The sequence below is a fragment of the Bradysia coprophila genome, unplaced genomic scaffold (assembly GCF_014529535.1).
Source record: "Bradysia coprophila strain Holo2 unplaced genomic scaffold, BU_Bcop_v1 contig_250, whole genome shotgun sequence".
NCBI classification, from domain to species: Eukaryota; Metazoa; Arthropoda; class Insecta; order Diptera; family Sciaridae; genus Bradysia; species Bradysia coprophila.
Window position 1 is genome coordinate 128,859 of NW_023503512.1, and position 22,320 is coordinate 151,178.

General features: G+C 37.4%; 2 long non-coding RNA genes across 2 annotated transcripts; both read right to left on the reverse strand.

Annotated features, from left to right (window-relative positions):
• Positions 1 to 3,245: 3,245 nt before the first annotated feature.
• On the reverse strand, positions 3,246 to 16,795 carry LOC119078374. Its single transcript, XR_005088009.1, has 3 exons — positions 16,785 to 16,795; positions 14,870 to 14,874; positions 3,246 to 3,583 (listed from the first exon to the last, which is right to left on the reverse strand). It is a non-coding gene; the product is annotated as an uncharacterized LOC119078374 (long non-coding RNA).
• Positions 16,796 to 19,314: 2,519 nt separating this feature from the next.
• On the reverse strand, positions 19,315 to 20,057 carry LOC119078366. Its single transcript, XR_005088003.1, has 3 exons — positions 19,780 to 20,057; positions 19,615 to 19,667; positions 19,315 to 19,534 (listed from the first exon to the last, which is right to left on the reverse strand). It is a non-coding gene; the product is annotated as an uncharacterized LOC119078366 (long non-coding RNA).
• Positions 20,058 to 22,320: the final 2,263 nt, after the last annotated feature.

A 22,320-nucleotide genomic window follows, 5' to 3' on the forward strand; every position in this document is an offset into this window, starting at 1 on the left:
TTACAACGCATACAAACATTCAAAGATATGTACGGTGAATTGCAAATCGAAAAACAAAACTTTTTGGACACTTTGGATTTTTGTTTCAAATTTTACAAAACTTTCCAGAATGTGAAAAAACCTGGTACTTTCTGGACCAAATATTTTTCGGAGTGCGAAAAGAAACCACAGCCAAAGTCGTTTCTCTTGTCAATCAATTTAAATTAAAAATTGTCATTTTTTCTTCTGTTGTAGAAATTAACTTTCAGAAATGTACGATTCGTGTGAAGAACGTACTTGAATATTAAATTGGAAATAGAAGCATGGCAACTGTATATCAGTATACATTCTTCAGAAAAAATGCAACGTTGATCACTATAATTACGAAGCACAGGTAAAAATCATCATTTATAGGGTAAACATACCAATCGTCGTTAATGGATAACTACTCGGAGACCTATGAATGAAAGAACAATATGTGTCGGGTCACTCATTTTTGTCTGGGAAATAGGTGTTTCGTACGGTCCAATAGGTCTCAATAGTGCAAGACAATATTTTCTAAAAATTAGCTCCCTGACATGGTTTTTATGCAGTTTAGATTTAGATTTTAGATTTTTTTTTCTTAATTTCGGCCCTTCCCTCGAAATTAGTACATTTATAATTGCCATTGTAATCGTGAAATTTTCATTTTATTTTTCACTGAATTTATTGATTTTCGAAGTTTTGGGAGGCCTAGATTATTCAAATTAGTTATTAAACAGATACATTCTGTCCACAGCAAAAACCGGAGCAAAAAACAAAATGCCGTTGGTGATATGCACTGACTGTGAATTAGGGGTGCCCTCAAATAACATTAAGCGTCACCGAGAGAGCCACGTCAAGAAATTGGGTGACAAAAGAAAATAGGTGTGGCTTTGAGGGGTGCAGCTTTTCGACAGGGCGAAACTCCGTGTTGGCGAAACATGCTCTGGTTCATGACAAAGCGCATCAAATGAAAAAACTTCTTCGGAGAAAGGAAAAGAAAATTCAAACGAAGCATGCCAGATTCGAAGGAAATCCCACATTACGGACACCGCGAGCAGACACACTACAAATAGGGACAGCGACCACACAATCGACGCAAACTGATCCCGATGGATCGAACGTGGCACAGCGGGCAGACACACTACAAATAGAGACAGCGACCACACAATTGACGCAAACTAATCCCGACGGATCAAACGTGGAAATAAGTGTTGTTTCCGAAAAAGTTCATTTGTTTAAAGAAATTTTGAACGTGAATTATGGCCTGATGGGTGACGTTGAGGAAGCCAAAATATTCGAGGCGATGGTCGAACCGCTAAAGGGCATATTTCGTTCGATAAAAACACTGCTAGAGGACCACTCGACTGACCGGAATGAATTAATGAGAGTTCATCGAGACTTCCAAGAAATGGTATGGGAAATGACTAGTAAGTAACTTAGTGACATACATGATGCTCGAATCGTGGTTGAAATATATTTTTGATTGTTTCAGCAAAGTTCAATAAGTTGACTAGAGAAGACGAAGTGAAAATCGTTGCTGGTGGAACAATCATCTGATAAATCAAATAACGATTGCACACAAATTTATGATAAATTTTTTACCTTATTGTTATCCGACGACATTATCACGGCGTGGTTGAACGATGGCTTATTAAAAATGTAATGTAACTCAAATTTTATTGTAGATAAATGTTAGTCGCTGTCCACTGATCATAAATCAGAGCAAGTGGTCGGAAAGTGGACGGCAACTTTTTGAAATATTTTTGAAAACCCGTTTTTTAACGGGTAAAGCGTCTCTCCTGCACAACAGTATCATAATGCAGGTCGTATCATACAGTTTAAATTAAAGGTTGTTCAATTACCTTTCGAACGACACCACACTTTCTATATTTGTGTTTATAAGTGTTATGTTAGAAGAATATTTTCATAAGAGTATGTACTTTCGTGCATTTATTCAATGTTGAGAGCTAAGATGGATACATTTCGTGACTCTTTGATGTTAATTTCGTATTCTAGGATCTATTCCCTAACCCTAACCCTAATACGTCTACAACCCTCTAATGCGTCTGTTACCAAAATGCAAGTCAAGTTGGACATGATCAAATTTACTGAAAGTGTTCATTTTTAAAATTGTGCATAGCGCAATTACGAAAGCCCGTACGAAGTACCTCTCAAATAAAACCAACAATTTACGACATTATTTTAGAAACCCAAAATTTTTTGCCAACTTTCCATTGGGTATTCAATTACCTCTCAAATAAAACAAAAATTAGCAAAATCGGATGAGATTTGCTCGATTTATGTGCAAAAAACACTTAGGGCCGAGTAGCGGCCTTAGTCCAAGGGCCCAAATTTGAAACTTTTTTCGCCATCATTCTATTTGGCATTCAATTATCTCTCAAATGAAACAAAAACTAGCAAAATCGGATGAGATTTACTCGATTTATGTGCAAAAAACACTTAGGGCCGAGTAGCGGCCTTAGTCCAAGGGCCCAAATTTAAAACTTTTTTTGCCATCATTCTATTCGGCATTCAATTATCTCTCAAATGAAACAAAAACTAGCAAAATCGGATGAGATTTACTCGATTTATGTGCAAAAAACACTTAGGGCCGAGTAGCGGCCTAAGTCCAAGGGCCCAAATTTGAAACTTTTTTCGACACGTTCTTTTCGGTATTCAATTACCTTCCATAAAAAACTAAATCTAGCAAAATCGGAAAAAATAGGCAATAATGTCAAGTACGCAATAAGGTTACGGAAGCACTTTGATAACGGTCGAACAAGGGTTACGGGCTTATTAGGGCTACGGTCGTATAATGGTTTCGGGCAAAATAGGTTTACGGGTAGTACGGGGCTCAGTCGCAGCAAACGCTCCGACTGTTCTGATGCCTTGTTTTTATTGCGGATTCGTTATCTATGAACATAGACAAATGCTTTGCCCTTACTGTCTGCTTCCAATTCAACATGTTACAAACGGCATATTAATCTTATAAGCCCCCAGTACTTCGTACGGCTACTTGGGCTACTTAGATGTTTTTTTTTGTTCAACGGTTTTAAAGCAATTTACGCGTTTAGTGCGACGTCGGCTTATGACAGATTGGATTCGTTGCAGGAACAGTTATTTTCCTAACGCATGCATATATAGTTATTTAAATTACGAGGGTCAAAAAACGGTTTTTAAAAATTCGAGGTGGATGTGTGAGCTGCGAGGGTAACGAGAATGTGTGTTTTTGAATTGACCTGACCTGACCTGACCTGATTTTTGAAATACCTGAAATGACCTGGTCAACCTGAATGACCTGATAGTAAAATTTGTAATCTTGACCATGAAACCGAAATTTATCGACATTTCCGACCTATTCACTGACCTACAAAAAAGATTCGTACAAATTACTGTGAGTTCTATATCTTAACAATTTTTGGGATGACTAAAATTGTTGAATAAAACGTTGCAAAATTTCCAAACGTCGCTCCATTGTTTTGCATCATCATCTTCAGGTTCACCATTATTTGGATTTTCAGTATTATCCTCATCATTTTTAGAGTCTTGTACAATGTTTTGTGGATCTTCAGCCTTATTACTAACGGTGCGGTGTGGTTGCAAAGTAGTTTTCTTTCCTAATTATTATTGGTAATGATCTCCTGATCATTTTAGACATAAAGAAAGAAAAAAGTCGGCGGGCTGTTCTTGAGATATGGACCCCAGTGAAAGTTTTGGCATTTCAACAGATCTGGATCGAACATTCTTTTCTGTTTTTGTTTGTGTGTCGGGTAGTTGAAGTCACTAGCTTTCCAACGATACCACGCATCACATGCTACTGACACCATAGACATATTTTTCATCAACTTTACTTTAAACATCACTAGGCCACAACAAAAAATTTTCGACTCTTCCGGAAAGGTGGTATAGTATGTTTTATTTAGACTCGGTCCCTGATTCTGAAATTCTGTACCATTGGTCTGAAAGACGGCTACTGCGTCCAGAAGAAGGACTAAAATTTAGATTTAGGGAAAAACTAAAGTTGTTAAAGTGGCGGATGTTGAGTATGCCGTGTCCAGATATGAATGTAGGGCGACAGAAAAAGGATGTAGCTACCTTAAAATCCTTGTTCTGCCGCCCAACAATCATAACTGGACGTGATTCACATCCGTCACTCCATAAAATTCAATTTTATTTCAATGGGGGACTGAAGTTTCAATAATTTCGATAGACAACATTATTCTAAGCAAAAAATTATTCTACACTATCGTAAAATTATAAACATTTATATTTTTAATTAATTGTTTTCTGATTTTCAAAGATCAGTCAAACATAAAAAAGACTATACGTCTCTATATGCCTCTCTTTTCTTCTCATGTCATTTTTTCTTAATTCTCTCACGAAAAAGGTATGCTTTTGGGTTGAATTTGGGTCGTAGTCGTAATTGAAATATAAATTAAAAGTAAAAAACTTGAAATTTCGGCAATAGTGTAGAACAATTTTTTGTTTACAATAACATTCTTAATCTAAATACAAAAAATGTCAAAACGACCATTTGCAGGTGATGAGAACGCTTATAGAGAAGTATCGTGAATACAACATCGACATAGTCTTGCTATTCATAGACTTCGAAAAAGCCTTCGATTCAGTGGAAACATGGTCGATATTGGACGCATTAGACGAATGTGGAGTAGACTCAAGGTACTCCAACACAATTCGATATGTGTACAAAAATGCTACTTCATGTATAAAACTTCATAAGAGCACGGAGAAATTCAGACTTGGCCGAGGTGTAAGGCAGGGTGACACCATTTCACCGAAATTATTCACGGCGATTCTGCAGAGTATTTTTAGGAAGTTAAACTGGAGTAAAATGGGAATAAAGATAAATGGAGAGTACCTGAGCAATCTCCGCTTCGCTGATGACATTGTACCGATAGCAGCGAATCTAGGTCAGGCTCAGCTTATGCTACAACAGTTAAGTGAAGAGGCGAGCAAAGTTGGCCTCAAGATGAACTTATCGAAAACAAAAGTCATGACCAACATCGGGGACGATAGAGAAATCAAAATTGGTGACACTGTCAGCATCTGACTGTCACTTCCTCGATAGAAGAATGTATGCCCTGATTGTAATTTCAGGCATTCCTCTCCAGGTTTTCTCACTTCGCTCACTCCCACCACATCCCATTTGATCTTTTCTAGCTCTTCTTCCATTTTTTGTCTTGACGACAATGTTCTGGCATTATATGTGGCAATGTATAATTCGTTGTGGCTTCGTTTGATGGTTTTTAGCATTAAAACACCACGCTTGCTACTGCGGGTTGGTGAGTATGAAAGCTTTACTTTGCTCGCCCCCGGTAATCCCCGAGCTCTGACCCGCACATTTCTGCACGTACCGGGACCACAGTGCCTATCAAAGTGCACAGTGTCCGACGGGGTAGTGTTACTCTTTTTGAACATTCTTTTCCATAAAGCTTTGCCCATTCTTTTGAACCTATCTGAGCAAAAGGTTATTGGCGTCTTTTAAAGGACGTCCTTTAAAAGCTTAACCTAGTAGCTAATAAGAATTCTGGGATCGTTCTATCCTTGGGCTTCCTGATCGTGTGATTTCGCCTCAACGTTGGTCCCTTAACCCCAATTCTTTCGGCTTCCAGCTCACGATTTATTCAGCCTTCAGATTGATCTATCTAATCCTATCTTATCTACTGCTACGTCCTCGTTAAACTTCATTCGCACTCTTAAATTTAGCTAACTCTCCTAAGAGAGTCATTGCCCGGTGGTAAGACGAGTACTTAAAAAGAGCACTTGATAGGTAGATAGTTGCACGCCTGACGCATATGCATTCAAGCGCTACCCTATCTGTCTACCCCACCCACCCCGATAGTCATTTAGTGCCGGATAACCTTTTGACTTTGCCGATGCGTCAAATACTGGTCTTATGGGCGTCGATAAGCTTTTTCATTGAACACGGGATGGTGTGGTAAAAAAACTTACTGATGTTTCATCATGTTTGTCTGTAACTTCTTCTATAATTCCCAACATAGTTTATTCTAGTTTATTCAGACCTTTCAATTTCGCTATTGAAGAATGCAATCTTCGTTCGGCAATTTCTTTGTTTACTGAAACTGGCGGATGGTCCTTGATCCATGGTAACGCTACCATGTATCTTCCATCATTCATTCTACTTAGATTGTTCTCAAAATGAATCAGTACCGACTTGGCCAATTCTTCTTTGCTTTTTTCTTGTGTGGGATCGTGAATTCCAATAATGTCGAGGTTCCATAAATCGTGAATACTTGCTGCGGTAATATAATTTGCATGTATCAAAAGAACCGTGTTAGTTTCGTTCCTCTCATCAGAAGAGGTACCCATTAACGTCCAACCGTATCTTGTTTCGACTGACACTGGTCCACTTTTCGTCTTGTAGATATTCCCAGTGTACAATTTACTTGTTATATTTGCACCAAACAGAATGTGAATTGGACATTCTTTCTTCATTTCGTCAGACAAATTGATACCTTGTTCTTTCAATTCAATTAACCATGGACCGTCAGGAGTAGGGTTGATTGGACCACAGATTTTTTCTAATATTGCCGTACTTTGGTCATGAGACCACCAAATAGCGAGTGAACCAGCTCTATTTTACCTACTGGCTTTAGTCCAAATCTTTTAACGGCAGGACTTGAAATGTAAGACCTTCCAGAGCCAGAGTCGATTAATGTCCGTGCTGCCTGTTTCTTGAGAGGACCATGCACGTTCAAAACAAGGGTTTGCAAAATAACATCGAACTCATCATACGCTGAATGTGCATTTACTTCTCGTAAAGTTTGTTCATTCTTCGTACAGACAATATTAAAATGGTTTCCACCACACTCAGAACATTTTACAAAAGCTTTGCAGTTTCGTGCCAGATGAGATCCTTTTAAACATTTGAAGCACTTCCCTTCTATGCGAATTTTTGAGAACAACTCGTTCTATGATAGTTTCGACGTATTAAAACATGCTTGCCAGCCAAACTTCTTTACCGCAGAAAATACACTTGATGCTCTCGGATTGACTTAGAAGGTCTGTCGTAGTGACAACATCGAACAACCTCTTCTTCCTTGGAGTTCCTTCTAATTCATCTTCGGGATCGACTCCACGTTTCGCCATTGATATTCGGATGTTACTTTCTACTTCGCCTTGCAGAAAAGTCATCAGTTCACTTAATTGATCATTATTATTGTCTGCAACATTCAAATTGCGTTGGTTTCGTATTGGTTCCCATGTGATCAGTACTTCTTCTGATAAAGCCGATTCTACAAGCGGATAGAGCATTGTTGCAAAATTGTCCGAAGTCACGCCCAGTGATTCTAATGCTCGAAGTTGAGTGGCCAATTGGTCGTATAATGATGCCAGTGAAAGTTTCTGTTCCCCACACTTGTTGGTTAATACAAATTTTAGCAAGTTACTGTTGGTTTCTCAGATTTGCAGGGCAGTAAATACACCAGGGGGATACAAAATATATGAGACTTTATTGCAGAAACGTTCATTCCAATAGAATATGATAATCAGACTGAATTCTTTATGGCTCTCGGCATTTCTTCCCGCTCTGTCGATTTTTCTTGGCGTTTCTTCACATTCTAAAGAATTTTCTTGGTCAACATTTTGGTTGAATGTGAAGAAACGCTAAAGAAAATTGTTAAAGTGTGATGGAAAGTGAAAAAGAGACTGTAGAGTACCCATGAAATCTCTTTCGACACACTAAAAAAATTAGTTAGGATCGAACAAAACGCCTTAACGTTGATTTTTGTAAAAGAATAGATTCCCTAAGATCGAATAAAATCAGCATTTTCAGTTGATTTGTAAAATCACCAGGAAAAATCGACAGAGTGTGAAGAAAAGGTGATTATAACCAAAGCGTGAAGAAGCGCTGAGAAAAATACGTCGAAATGTGAAGAAACGCCATAAAGACAAATGTTCCATTTTTCAGAATGATTCAACTTTCAACATGTTTCTGAACGTTTCTTCACACTTTGCCGATTAAACTTGACGATTCTTAACGATACAGTGTGTTCATATTTAAAAAGAACAATTTTAGATTTATCAGAGTTCCCAGTGAATTAAGAGGGTACAAGGGTTTAGCTGTGGACATAAACCAAATACTATGGCGCCACCTCTTTTAATTCAAATCAAACGCTCATTGTGTCTTCAATAACAAAAGAATCTGGAACATCGGAGACGGCCACCATAGAAATAGTGTGAAAACAAGATGGCCGCCGTCGTAGAAAATTTTTTGATTTTACTTAATTTCGTCAAAACGAAAAAGAATTTAAAAAAAAGGAAAACAAATTTTCGTAGTCAGCGACATAAGGAACGGTTTTGATATAGCAACTTATGTGATTATTCTCGATGTACTACCGAAAAAATGTACCTAAAGTGGAAAAAAAGTTTGCCTTGCAGACGTGTTTTAATTGTGAAAAATAATTGTGAAAATCAAGTAATTTTATAAATGCGAAAACACATTTCTGTTAAGTAAGATTCAAATTAACCGTTAATCCCCTTTTTGCTGTATTCCATCGCTTGAGTCCTGAGAATTATGTTCCTAAATATGCCCTATTTTCCGGGCAATTTTGGTTCTTGTCCGGAGCTAAACCCTTGTACCCTCTTAAGTGTTTCCCAGTCTATGATATTTTGGCGTGAAATTTGAATTCGCTAAGGGATTTTCAAAATTTGTACCAAAATATTATAACCTTTTTTTTTTTTTTTGAAAAATGACAAACGCCAAAAAAGAAATCTTCAAATTACGAGACAAAACAGGAACGATCCAAACGGATCGAAATGCGATATTAAATATTGCAACAGAATTTTATGAGAATTTGTTTTCTTCAGCAAGACAGAGTCCAACGGAAGAAACCGAAGATAGACCAATAATAAGAAACGTGGGATCGGATGATATGCCCGACATAACTGTTGATGAAGTCAAGGCCGCAGTAGCCGAGATGAAAAACAAAAAGTCTCCAGGAGAAGATGGTGTTCCAGTGGAAGCCATTAAACTAGGTGGAGACTCCTTATTAAAGGCAATCACGGCTTTGTTTAATCAATGTCTCCAATGGGAAGAAGTACCAGAAGCTTGGGAAAATGCGGTAATTACATTGCTGCATAAAAAAGGAGACATAACAAAGCTGGAAAATTACCGACCCATAAGCCTATTGTCAACACTCTACAAGTTGTTTATGAAAATCATTACGAAGAGGAACACTAACAAGTTCGACTTCTACCAACCTGTTGAACAAGCTGCTTTCAGATCTGGTTTCAGCAAAAACGACCATTTGCAAGTGATGAGAACGCTTATTGAGAAGTGTCGTGAATACAACATCGACATAGTCTTGCTATTCATAGACTTCGAAAAAGCTTTCGATTCAGTGGAAACATGGTCGATATTGGACGCATTAGACGAATGTAGAGTAGACTCAAGGTACTCCAACACAATTCGATATGTGTACAAAAATGCTACTTCATGTATAAAACTTCATAAGAGCACGGAGAAATTCAGAATTGGCCGAGGTGTAAGGCAGGGTGACACCATTTCACCGAAATTATTCACGGCGATTCTGCAGAGTGTTTTTAGGAAGTTAAACTGGAGTAAAATGGGAATAAAGATAAATGGAGAGTACCTGAGCAATCTCCGCTTCGCTGATGACATTGTACCGATAGCAGCGAATCTAGGTCAGGCTCAGCTTATGCTACAACAGTTAAGTGAAGAGGCAAACAAAGTTGGCCTCAAGATGAACTTATCGAAAACAAAAGTCATGACCAACATCGGGGACGATAGAGAAATCAAAATTGGTGACACTGTCATTGAACGAGTCGACAGCTATGTATATCTAGGACATAAACTGAAGTTAGGTCTGGACAACCAAACTGCAGAAATAAGACGTAGGATTGGTCTTGCATGGGCAGCGTTCGGAAAACTCAGACTAATTTTCAAAAGCAAAATGAATAATAGTCTGAAACGCAAAGTTTTCGACACTTGTGTCCTTCCAGTGCTCACTTATGGAGCGGAAACGTTAACTTTAACGAAAGCATCCGAAGAAAAATTGAGAGTGACACAAAGAGCCATGGAACGGAGTATGCTTGGAATAACACTCAGAGACAGAATGACGAATCAATGGATTCGACAACAAACCAGGGTCGTTGATGTCATGAAAAGAATAGCATCTCTGAAATGGAGCTGGGCGGGACATATTGCAAGAAGGACAGACGAACGTTGGACCAAAAAGATCATGAACTGGCGACCATATAAAAGACGAGCTATAGGTAGACCACCAGAGAGATGGACAAACGGAATTAAGAATATTGCAGGTACAAACTGGCAGCAAATGGCAATGGATCGTACGAAATGGAAAGAAGTTGGAGAGGCCTACATCCAGCAGTGGATAGAAACAGGCTGAAAAAGAAGAAGAAGAAGAAGAAGAATTATAACCTGGAAACACTTTATTGACTGGGAACATCGATGACTTTTAAAACTCTAAAAAATCTCAGATATGTTCCGAACTAAAAAAAAACCCACTGTAGTAAGTATGACGAACTGAACGGTCGGTGATATAATAGAATTTTCACAAAATGAATGAAAAAGTGTGGGAATTTTGAGGTAAAAAGCATTTTTTTCTGACCGGTATGCACGGGCAAAAAACTCGTCGATTCTTCTTCGTTAATTTAGTACAGTGATTAACATGTTAATCACTATACAAATATGAGACGAGTTTTCCTTCATTGAAGTGCCCAATTTTTTAACTAGCCTGGGTTGGGTTAGAGGAAAACTGGTGGTACTACCGGGGATTGAACCCGGAACATCTGAGTCGCAGTCGACAATAATTCCACTACACCACCAGTTCCTATGCGAATGCACAATAAAATGACAATAAAAACATGGTATACTTCGGTACAGTAGCGAACAGGTGGCGCTAACATGACCCTGTCGGTGCTAATTTCTTTGGTTCGAGTAAGTTTGTTATGGCAATTGTAAACGTTTAATACTTTACCATGTTGTCGGCGGTTTTGGTTTTTTCCAATTCCAGCTCATTTCTCTTATAATGCTTTCGTCGAGTCACAGGTAATTTCAAAGCAGGAACCAGCATGTCTGTGAACATCCCATTTCGTTTCTTGAATTCTTCCGTGTATGAAAATAATTCAACCGATAAATCCTTGCAGACAGTTACTAACTTTCCAACAACAGCTTCGGTATCCTTCGATTTGGTTTTCAATCCTTTAACGTCGTCTTTTATCACTTCTAGTTCTCGACAGACGTGCATTTGGAGTTTTTCCACACGTATTAGGAATCTGTCATCGGAGAAGTCATAATGTGCGGCTGGACTGCGCAACTCAGAAGTCGATTCCGGATTGATAAATATCGGAAGAATACTGCTTTCGTTGGCATGGCCCCCAATTTCAGACTCATTTTCCGACCTCTTACCAATTTCATTTTCGGTTTCGTTGTCATCATCTTGTTCACCGTTGCTGTCATAGCCACTTCCACTCTTGCTTAACTCATTCTCAGATTCATTGTCAACGTTTTCGTCCGACGAAGACGCATTGGAGACGGTATTCGCGCTGACTCGATCATCATGAACATACATGTACTCTTTGTCAGCATCTACTGATCCGAAGTCCTGTTTCCTCAATCTGGCAATGTTTTCGTCGTCATCACACTCGTCATCAGATTCGTCATCTGACCCGGAATGAAATACGTTTGGATGTTTTCTCGACTTCCGATTCTGTTGGTATCTGGCTTCAAAACTGGTCATCGTCGAATGATCTTGAGCAATTGCTTAGGCATTCCTTGCTTCCTCGTACGTGTGAAATTTGGCTGGTTAAACAAATAAATTGAAAGATAGAAAGTGGTCAAAAGGAGTACAGCTTTCATACCTCCACTCATTAAAATTCTGCAAGCATGCAACCCCCATTTATCCGATTTTTTATCGACATTTGCTTCCTTCCTAATGTTTTTAGCCACTTTGGTTTTCGGGAAGTATGATTTTTTGCCATTTCTTTTCGGCCACTTCTCGGAGATCATCGACACGGTCTGGTCCGAATAAAAGTATGCTATCTGCCAAGCCATGTTATTGGGATTTCTGATCAATTTTATATTATTTTTCTTGATGCACAATTAAATTGTTCGCAAAGTGTGAAAACCAGTCACATTTTCTTTCCGACCAACGTGAACTAGGTTTTCTCAATGTTCGAAATGGTTTGCACTGTTCACCTAGCTTAACGAAAATTCAACACAAAGTGACGAAGACTTTTCCATCAACGATTACAACTTAATTTAGCTTAAAAGTCTCTCCATAAAGTGAGCAAGAACCTATGAACAAACTCATCAATATAGATCACAAAAAGAAAACGTTAATGAAACGAAGACAAAAAAATTACGTTAATTTCATGTAAAGAATATTGCATGACGGTAAGTATAACTCGGTGGCCGGGTTAGTAACGTCGTTTCTTTGCAGTCATTGCGGCCCGAGTTCAACTCCAGCGCATGACTTTTTTTTCTTCTAAATAGCTATTTACGTATCTGTGGTGGACGGTAGATTTAAATTTAGGTATTTTCGCGAGCTGTAGCCCGAACGAAGTGAGGGCGCCAAGCGAAAGTGACTAAAATCAACCGTCCACCACAGATACGCATCTAACTTTTCATGCTGATGCCTAAATTGAGAGAAAAATTCTGTAATTTATGCTCAAGGCATGAAATAATACTTTATTTGCTAATTTAACAATAATTCAGATCGACCATCTGAGCCGAATACGTGTCTTTGGATATTCGTTCTAACGCACTAATTTACAGAATCTTATAAGAATGTATATGTGTCACGTATATAGCATGAACTGTACGGCCGAGTGCTAGACTGCAACTCAAAGTACGGGAACGTGGTTCGAGCTCTGGCCGACTTTTTTTATTAATGCGTGAATCATAGCATAGCAATAATATTTGCTAATTTAACAATAATTCAGATCGACCATCTGAGCCGAATATGATTTATTGACAAGCGAAAAAAAGACTGCTCACAGTGGCGCAGTCAGTAAAAAATCGAAAATAAATTTTACAATACATAAAAGTCATCTACTCTATTAGCTCCTAATGTTCCCAAAATGCATGCCGCGTTCCCTCTTTGAATGGCAATTGAAATTTTCTGTAATAAATAATCTGTTGAACGTGGTTCTCCTGAAGCAGCCTTCATGATTGATCCCAATTTTTGAACAAATTTCATAGTTTCTGGCCCCATACAACCTAAAGTTTCGAAAGCTAACGGAGTGAACAAATAATTTTCTTCCAAATGTTTGTAATGATTATGTTTAAATCTTTCCGCCTTATCCGCAATTGACCGTTTTTTCTTGCTAGATTCCTTAATGTATGAAGGCGCTAATGTATCCCTAATTGTTACGTCCCACAGAATAGCTTTTCCATGACTCCAAGGAAATAAGGTCATACCATCCGGCCTTTTACTATCATCTCTACATATTCCTGGTGGTTGTATAATATTTGGAAATCCTGCTGAAGAGAATGCATGTGAGAAAACTTTGTTAACTTCATCATGTTCAGCTATTTTGGCTTTTGTTATCATCTTGCATGAAAGACCATGTAAGCCATCCTTTTTGACCATTTCGCCACAACCACATCTATGTTCCTCACATAAATTAGAGCCCAAACGAAGACCAACAGCAATTCGAGCGGAGTTATTATTTAAGAGTAAACCCAATTGGCTCGATGGAACTACTTGCAGCCACTTTGAAGATTCTTTAATTGAGGACGCAAGTAGTCTTGCACGAGCAACGGGTTCACTAGATGCAAACATCTCGTCAAACTTACTGTTAATCCTTGGCAGATCCCAATTCTTTTGTTTCTTTCTCTTTTCATCATTCTCTGGAACGAAATCTCGAGGAATTTCCTCAATTAACTCTAAAATATTTGAATCGATCATTGGAAAACTGAATTTTCTCAAAATCTCATTTGATAACTCTAAATTAGAATAGACAGAAGACAGATAAGCTGGCACTGCAATATCTTCTACTTTCCTAATACCTAAGCCACCCAAAAACAAAGGGAGAGAAGCCTGACCCCAAGCAAAACCTGAAACCTTAACATTCGCAATGTCCCAAGCGTTGATCGATAAATCTCATCAACCTGCCTCCGACGATCTACTAAAAGATACGCTTTAGAAGAACGCAACAAATAATTGAACCTACAGCTACCCAAGGACTTCCTAAATACACATAAAGCTGGGTGCACATCCATCAACTTTAAGCGATCACACATCATCTTTATATTCTCAACCTTCGACGAAAACATCCTTTCTAAACCTAACTCAAAAATAGGCGAGCCTAGAATCTCAAGAGAAGATTCATCAACCTGTCTAATCCCTGACAGCAAAGAAGAAATTTCACCATACATATGAGCCTTTTCCTCCTCACTAGCGTTTACTAAAAACACCTCACACTTCCCAGCATTCAAAGACAAACCCGACAAACCACAAAAAGTTAATACTTTCTTTATATCTTCTAAAACCACTGACAGCACGTCCCCTATAGAACCATCATCTAAATACCAACCATTCAACCTCGACAAAAGAGAATGAGTCATTTTCATAATACCAATACAGAAACCAGGGGGCCCTAACGCATCACCTTGTTGAAACCCTCTCGCAGAAATCAAAGTTTCATCAAGGAAATAAAGATTAGAAGAAAGTCTGTAAGCCTGCTGCATCAAAGCTAGCAACTCAGGAGAAACATCTTTCACTTCTCCTAACATAAACTTCCTAAACAACATGTTGAAAGCATTCCTGAAATCAAACTTAACTAAAGCCATTGGTTCGTTATGCTGAGCTGTACAAAATCGCCGCACTGCGTGAACCAAAGCTTCTGCACCTCCTGGAACACCAAATCCAAATTGGCCTGGTTTCAACTTATTAACTAAATCATCCCTGACGTTACAACAAGCAACTTTACCTGCCAAACGTCTCCAAACAATCCCCACTGCTATCGGTCTAACATCGTTTTCACCCTTCATCAGGGCAGTCAAAGATGCACCAAAAAACACTCTACAAACCTCTGGGTGAACCTCACCACGTTTGATAACATCTATCAAAGAAGCTACAACCTTCAACAGACGATTAGTAGACTCACCACACGTGAAAGAAACTAAATCCTTCAAATGCCTGGGTCGCAGACAGAGACCTGCGTTCTAAAGAAAAGTACTTTCGTGTCGTGCTCATGTTCACCGATCATCTTCAAACTCATTCCGTATTCACTTTTTGAGTTTAATCCCGATTGAGCTATGAGTAATCAGCATAAATATTTAAGAATTTGATTAAACATGATAGTATATCCTAAACTTGAGTGGTTTGTTCGAAATATTTGAAATTAGTAAGGGGATGGTTGAGTTTGGTCGAACTTTTTGATATTAGTGGAGGCATGACTAAGTTTGGTCGAACTTACTGACATTAGTGGAGGAGTGACTAAGTTTGGTCGAACTTACTGGCATTAGTAGAGGCATGACTAAGTTTGGTCCAAATTACTGATACATAAAGGCGATGGTAGGGTCTGGTCGAACTTTTTGAAATTTGTTGACCGATGATAAAATTTAATTAATCTTTCTGGGACTTTCATGTCCGGAATTCATGCTCTACTCGGCTTGCATTCAATAGCACGAGTGTGTTTTTTCACTAAAATCTACGATAATCTACCATTGGGGAAAATTCTCAACCATTCAACATCTCTCAAAAGAATTTATTTCATTTCAATAGTTTTTACGTTGTTGTGTACTCGATATTGAAGTTTTTATTTGATCTAGCATCGTTAGGGCACTGCATTTTGACTATCTGATTCGTCTGTAACAAGAGATTTATATTTGATTATAGAATCAGCGTAAAATATAATTGATATAAATTCCAATATTCTACCATCAACATCAATTAACTAAAAGAAAAATTTCTTTACATGACAGCGCACGGTAAAGTGCACTTTCCATCACTGCCTCCGGCAGGGAAAACGTGTTTACCGGACGCTAGCATGTGAAATGTGTTACGTTACTGTTACTGCCAACACAAATCTTTACAAACAGTGACGTAACATACTATGACATCCTGTACGTACCACTTGATGGTTCACTGATACATACGTAACAAGAATTGTTGAAAACAATAGGTCAGTATACGTTCATGTGAAACAGTTTACAGTTGCTATTTCTTGTGTAATATTCTCAATTACGAATGTTTCAATCGGAAGAGAGAATTATGATTTTAAATTGTGATCATAAATAGTGAAATTAAATTAGGCTGAATGTCATATTTTGTTTCTTAAAATGTGTAAAACAGAGTGAAAGTGTTAGACATAAATTTGCTTTTGATAAAATGATCGTCGACAATAAAAAAAATGGTCAGCTTATTGATATGTTAGTGTATGCGGGCAAGTACGAAATTTCAAAGGTTATGGCGAGTAAGAAAAAAATGTAAATTCTGTCAGACTGATCAAAAGTAAGTATTGAATTGCAGCTACTTATTTTGATTTGACGGTAGAAGAATTCTTACCTAAAGATTGTTCCGAACGAATATATAATCAGTGAATGTCTCAGGTTCAAGATGTTGAATTAATTGACGGTTTTTGACACCCACATCTCCACAACAAGCTGGAACATGCAGCCTTGTCGTCACAAGATTAAATAATTTCGGCAGTTTGTTTTTTTGCTGTTTCCAAAATTTACTGACAATTTCGAAATCGTTGGCAAAATTGGAGCTAGTCACTCCAGGCATTTTTAAGTAGATGTCCACCTCATCCATTTCTTCCGATTCTTCATTGTTTATTTCAAATCTCGCGAATCTACTTGTTTTCTTTTGTTTTTCTTGGCGATAAAAAGCCCGCACCAATCTCGAAACTTGTGAATCTGTTCTTCTTCGCTGCTGGTGCACCACTTGAAGGACCCGCCTCAAAACTTTCTCTGTCAACTTCTAAAGTATCCAATAGCCGGCGAACTTCAGTTGCCACGTCACGTCTCTCGACTTCGGTCAGCATTTTCAGATATTTGTATCTCGGATCAAGAAAGCAATCGATTTTGTTATCCAAAGATGGACGAAATTTGGATTCAAAACTGTCTCGTGCAGTACCCATAATTCGTTTCAGTTCGACATTATAATTATCGGTGCATGTTAAGTGGTCAGATAACACTCCATGCCATAATAATATCTTATTGGCCGTTGTATGATTCGTAGCAGATAAGTCCTCGATAGCTTCTATAAATGGTTCCAGAAATTGTACAATTTCGTCTGCTTTTCGTTTATTAAATTGCAGGTCTTTATCCTCGTCCTCCAATATTTTCAAGATTCCATCACAATTCCCGATGATTGATCGGACCATAATCATTTTACTCTTCCATGAACCATCGTCTTCTTCTAATTTCAAGTTATACTTATCCGAAAGAGTAATGTATTTGACAATTGCACGACAGTTTGATAGCGTATCGAATTTCTCTGTAAGGCTCGTAGTCTCAAAAGCGTCATTTAAGATCTTGGTTATTGCGTCAGCAACACAATTGTTCCTATTAATAGGAAGGGGCAATACACTCGAAAAAAAAGATTCGTTGGGAGTGACGATCTTTAGTGTCTGCAAATCATTTTTATCGCCACCAATTACGTTAAAATTTTTAATCAACTTGACCATAACTCTTTCCGGCGTATCATCATCGCTTACAATAAACGAAAAGCAGGTCTTCTTGTTCAGTGCGGTTAAGTCCTTTTCGAAATATTGAATACACATGACGACTGTTTTGATACGTTGAACGTTGCTTTGAAAGTTTTGAATTTCCAGTGTTGCAGAGCACCATTGTCGTTTAATGGACTCACGAAATATTGTATAGATTTCTTGTGACTTTTCATGTTTAATGTTTGCGATCACACGGTTGACATAATTGCAACTCGGAAAAACATTTCCTAAATCGATGTACCCATTCTTATTTCCATGAGACACGAACGACTGAGAGAGGTTCAAAAAGTTTTTGGAATCACATATTGCTTCACATGAAACCATATCACTTGAACAATATTTAACAATATCATTGGCAATCAATCGTCTTGTTTGAACTAATTTATCCAATGGAAGAGATCGAAATTTAGTTGCACTCCCGTTTTCATCGCTTTTCAATTTCGGGCACCTATGCCTTAGCAAATGTGAAGTGCCACTGTCTTCTTTGAAAGATAACAGTCCCTTGCATTCAATACATTGTACAAATCCGACGTGTTCTTGAGTTCCGCATTTTCTAATTTTTACGAAATCATCCCAAACATCTGATTGTCCTCCAGAGAACCGATATGTTTCATAAGCACCATTTTCGAGATTTTCTAATGTCTCTTTGGTAAGAGCTTCTTTCTGTATCCTTTTCCCTTCATGCCGCCGTTTATTTTCTTGATTTTCTTGATTTTCTTCCATAATTAGTTAGCTTTACACTTGGTTCAAATGTTAGAAAACAAAAATTGGAATTTTATACTGTAAGCCTTCTACGAAAAATTAACTAACAAAATTTACAGGGTGAAAGTTGTAATGTTAAAGGAAAATGAGAAAATTTGTCGATTTCTGTCACTTATACAACTAACTTTAACTGTACTTTTCGTTTTCATATTTTCCTGTCAGATTAATAAAATTGAATTCGCTTTCCACAAGAGTTCAAGTAAAGTTCACATACAATCGCTAAAATGAACTGGTGTGCATACGTTATTTTGCACCAGCTGGTCACATACAATTCCAAATGGGACCAGCTGGTGCAAAATAACGTATGCACACCAGTTTGATTTAGCGATTGTACGTTCATAGGATATTATTTGCTTGCATGTTTTCGCATTGACTTGTGTGGTTCAAAATTGGCTCTGCAAGCCTTACCTCACACTAGTCGAACCAAAAATTTGTTAGCAAGGACGTATGCTATGCACCTTATGGTTCCTTACATCCACCCCACAGATAGAAAGTGAGTGTTTATGTTTGTGTTTGTTGTTTATTGTTGTGCAGCATCAGTTTCTAATTTTATTTTCATTCATAAATACATAATCGTACAAAACAGTCCCTCACAAAAACTGAATAAATTTGAAAATAGACAGAACGTAGAACTGTGTTAAATTTGCATGCTACAAAGAAGAAACTGATGGATTGGGACAGGGCCTATTTTTTGTGTAAAATGTTTTGAGTCTTGGGGGTAAATCGTCCTTTCCAGAGTTGTAATTTGATACATTTTTCGTTTTAATTGTCTCTTTCAATCGTCTCAACTTCAAAACACTCTATTTGTTACAGCTTCAAAATAAACAATTAAGGAAGGCGTAAAGGTGTAGTTACCCAGATTTTATTTCCGAAACAAATATCACATTGGTTTTGGTTGGTTTTCGATTTTTATATTTTTTTACTTCACTTTTTGAATGTATTTGAGGATTACGCAGTTTGCTTCAAAAGCTCAAAATAAGATCTTGGTTATTGCGACAGTGACGCAAATGATGACGGTCGATGTGTGCAAATTTATGATTCTTCGCGTGACAATTTTTGTCTGCAGACAGGTATGGAAAAATATAATTAGTGTCCTGTTTACAACTCTGAAACAGCAATGTGTATGTTTGTGTTACCAACTTATAACTTGTTCGGAAATACGGTATTTTAACTGAATGTTTGTCCTTGTTCAACTGAATACAAAAAATAGGCAACAATTAGGTTATGTTATTTGAAATGATGAAAAATTAACAAATTAGTATAACTAATGACAAGATCGAAAAATTTTCAAAATTCTGCACTCACATCACGGTTATTGTAGGTTCATCGAATGTTTCACAAGATACAGTACACTCATTTGACACACAAACTAACTAACAAATTATATGTCTTTAGGAGTCAACATCGGCCAATTTTTGACATTCTAAACCAACACATAGGAATTACAAAAAGAGTTTATGATTAGTCGAAAGTTTGCAGGACAGGGTACACCAAAAAATTTAGTGTTTCTAATAACTGCTAATAATTGCTTAATTAAGTCTGTGATCTTATTCCAGCGGATCTTTGAACGGGGAAAATGTGGATAATGAGAAGTGAGACCAACGAACCATAATACCACCATCTATGTTATGTTGTAGCATCAATATTTATTAATATTTCAAATAAACTTGTACATAAAATTGGATTTACTGTTGAGAATTTTGTATTTACAAAGATGTCGGTAGTACAAGCACAGATCAATGAAAATGATCTCTAATGAATAAAAGATCGTCAAGTACACCAGGCTGTAAATTAGTTCGGCGAGGTTCCATTGTTCTTCCTGCATCACTAAAAACACGTTCGCTGGAGCCGCTGCTAGCAGGAACATGCAAATGTTTTCGGACCTGATTGTACAATTTAGGAAAGCGTGTTTGGTTTGCGGCCCAAAAAAGTTCGACTAAGTGTTTCTTATCGTTTTCGTTATTGTACAATGAATAATCGGCTGTTCGCATGTACAACTCAAATTCATCTGAATTATTTTCATTTAAATTACCTTCGAGATGTGAAAATCTGCTAGTTTGACCATTTGTTTCAGGCGCAGTTATTATCTCGTCTTTCAGTAAACGCTTGATACCATCGAACACTTCATTACGTTCATCATCGCTTAACATTTTTAACGATCTGTATCGATCTGTACGATCCAAGAAGCAGTCGATCTTATTTCTCATATTTATAGTGTATTTCTTCAAAAAGAACTTTCTTGCAATCAGAACTGTTTTTTTCATTGCCATACGATCGAAATTATCCTCATTTAGGTGGTCGGACAACTCAGCATACCAAAGTAGAATTTTGTTTGCAGTAGGGTACGTGTCTCCTTCCATAGATTTGCATGCATCTTTAAACGGTTGCAGAAATAGTATCATTTCGTTCCCTAGCTCTATATCAATGTTCCAGGTTATTCGCTGAGTGGAAGTTAATAGGGGAATAATTTCAGAATATAGGTCAATAACCGATTTTATCATGTCCAGTTTATAGTTCCATCTTGTGCCACAATCTTGAACTACGCATTTACTTAATTCATTGATCTTCCCACTTTGTTTCAAATACCTCACAATCTTTTTCCAACGGGTTAAAGTTTTTAGGATAATTAGGGGAAGATCATCACTGCTGAATGTATTTCTCAGTATTGTACTCAACAAGTGCGCACGACAATTGATTCTTTTGTATGGTCGTTTTAGAGCTTTAACCATGTTGGAACCTTGGTCCGTAACAAATGTTACTTTACGTAATAGCTTGGGGTCAAACTTCATTTTCTTAAACCGTTTTTTAAGCTCACCCATGATGTTTCTTCCAGACTTTATCTTCGCTTTAAATTTCGCAGTAAAAAGTACTTTTCTTTTCAGCCTTAAATTCGCATCAAAATAATGAGACGTCATAGTTAGGAAATGATTATTTCTATGTGTTTCCGTCCACATGTCCGTTGTAGCAGAGCATTCCATATTCTTTATTGCGTTTTCGATGACTGGTAATATTTGCTGTTCCTTTTGTTCTTTAATTGATGAAACATTTCTTGAAATAGTTGTGGGGTGCGGTAAAATGCAACCAACGTCTTTGTTACCAAAAAATGCACCGAGTGACCAGGTATGTTGGATCAAGCTTCTAAATCCTTCACCAGACACAATCTCAAATGGTTTCATGTCTTTTGCGCAAAACTCAACAGATTTCGCAGTTATTATTTTTTTGAGCGCAGCGTTGCTCATCTCAGAGGGAAAATCTTTTCGATTTAACATTTTCCTGTCGATTTTATTAATTAAACTGTTTATTTTTGAAGTTCTTTTAACTGACAATAGTTATTTCAATGAGAATTAGAATCAACTTCGCTATGTGAGATTGTGAGTTAGAGTGCTATGAAACTTAGTCACAAGTGTGAAAGAAAAAACACCCCGTCCTCTTTCGGGACCGAAAACGAGGGTTTTTCTGAAATCTTTTAGCTTTTTCGACCGTCTAGATGATACATCTCTTATTTCGTCGATCAATTTGTTATCAAAACAGTAATTTTTAGTGAGATAAAACACACTTAGGCTATTCAATTCGATACAAGTAGAGTATGAACCCCGAACATAAAGACTCGGGAAGATTAATTAAATTTGAACATCGGTCTACAAATTTCAAAAAGTTCGACCAAACCCTACCATCACCTTTATGTATCAGTAAGTTCGACCAAACTTAGTCATGCCTTCACTAATATCAAAAAGTTCGACCAAACTCAACCATCCCCTTACTAATTTCAAATATTTCGAACAAACCACTCAAGTTTAGGATATACTATCATGTTAAATCAAATTCTTAAATATTTATGCTGATTAC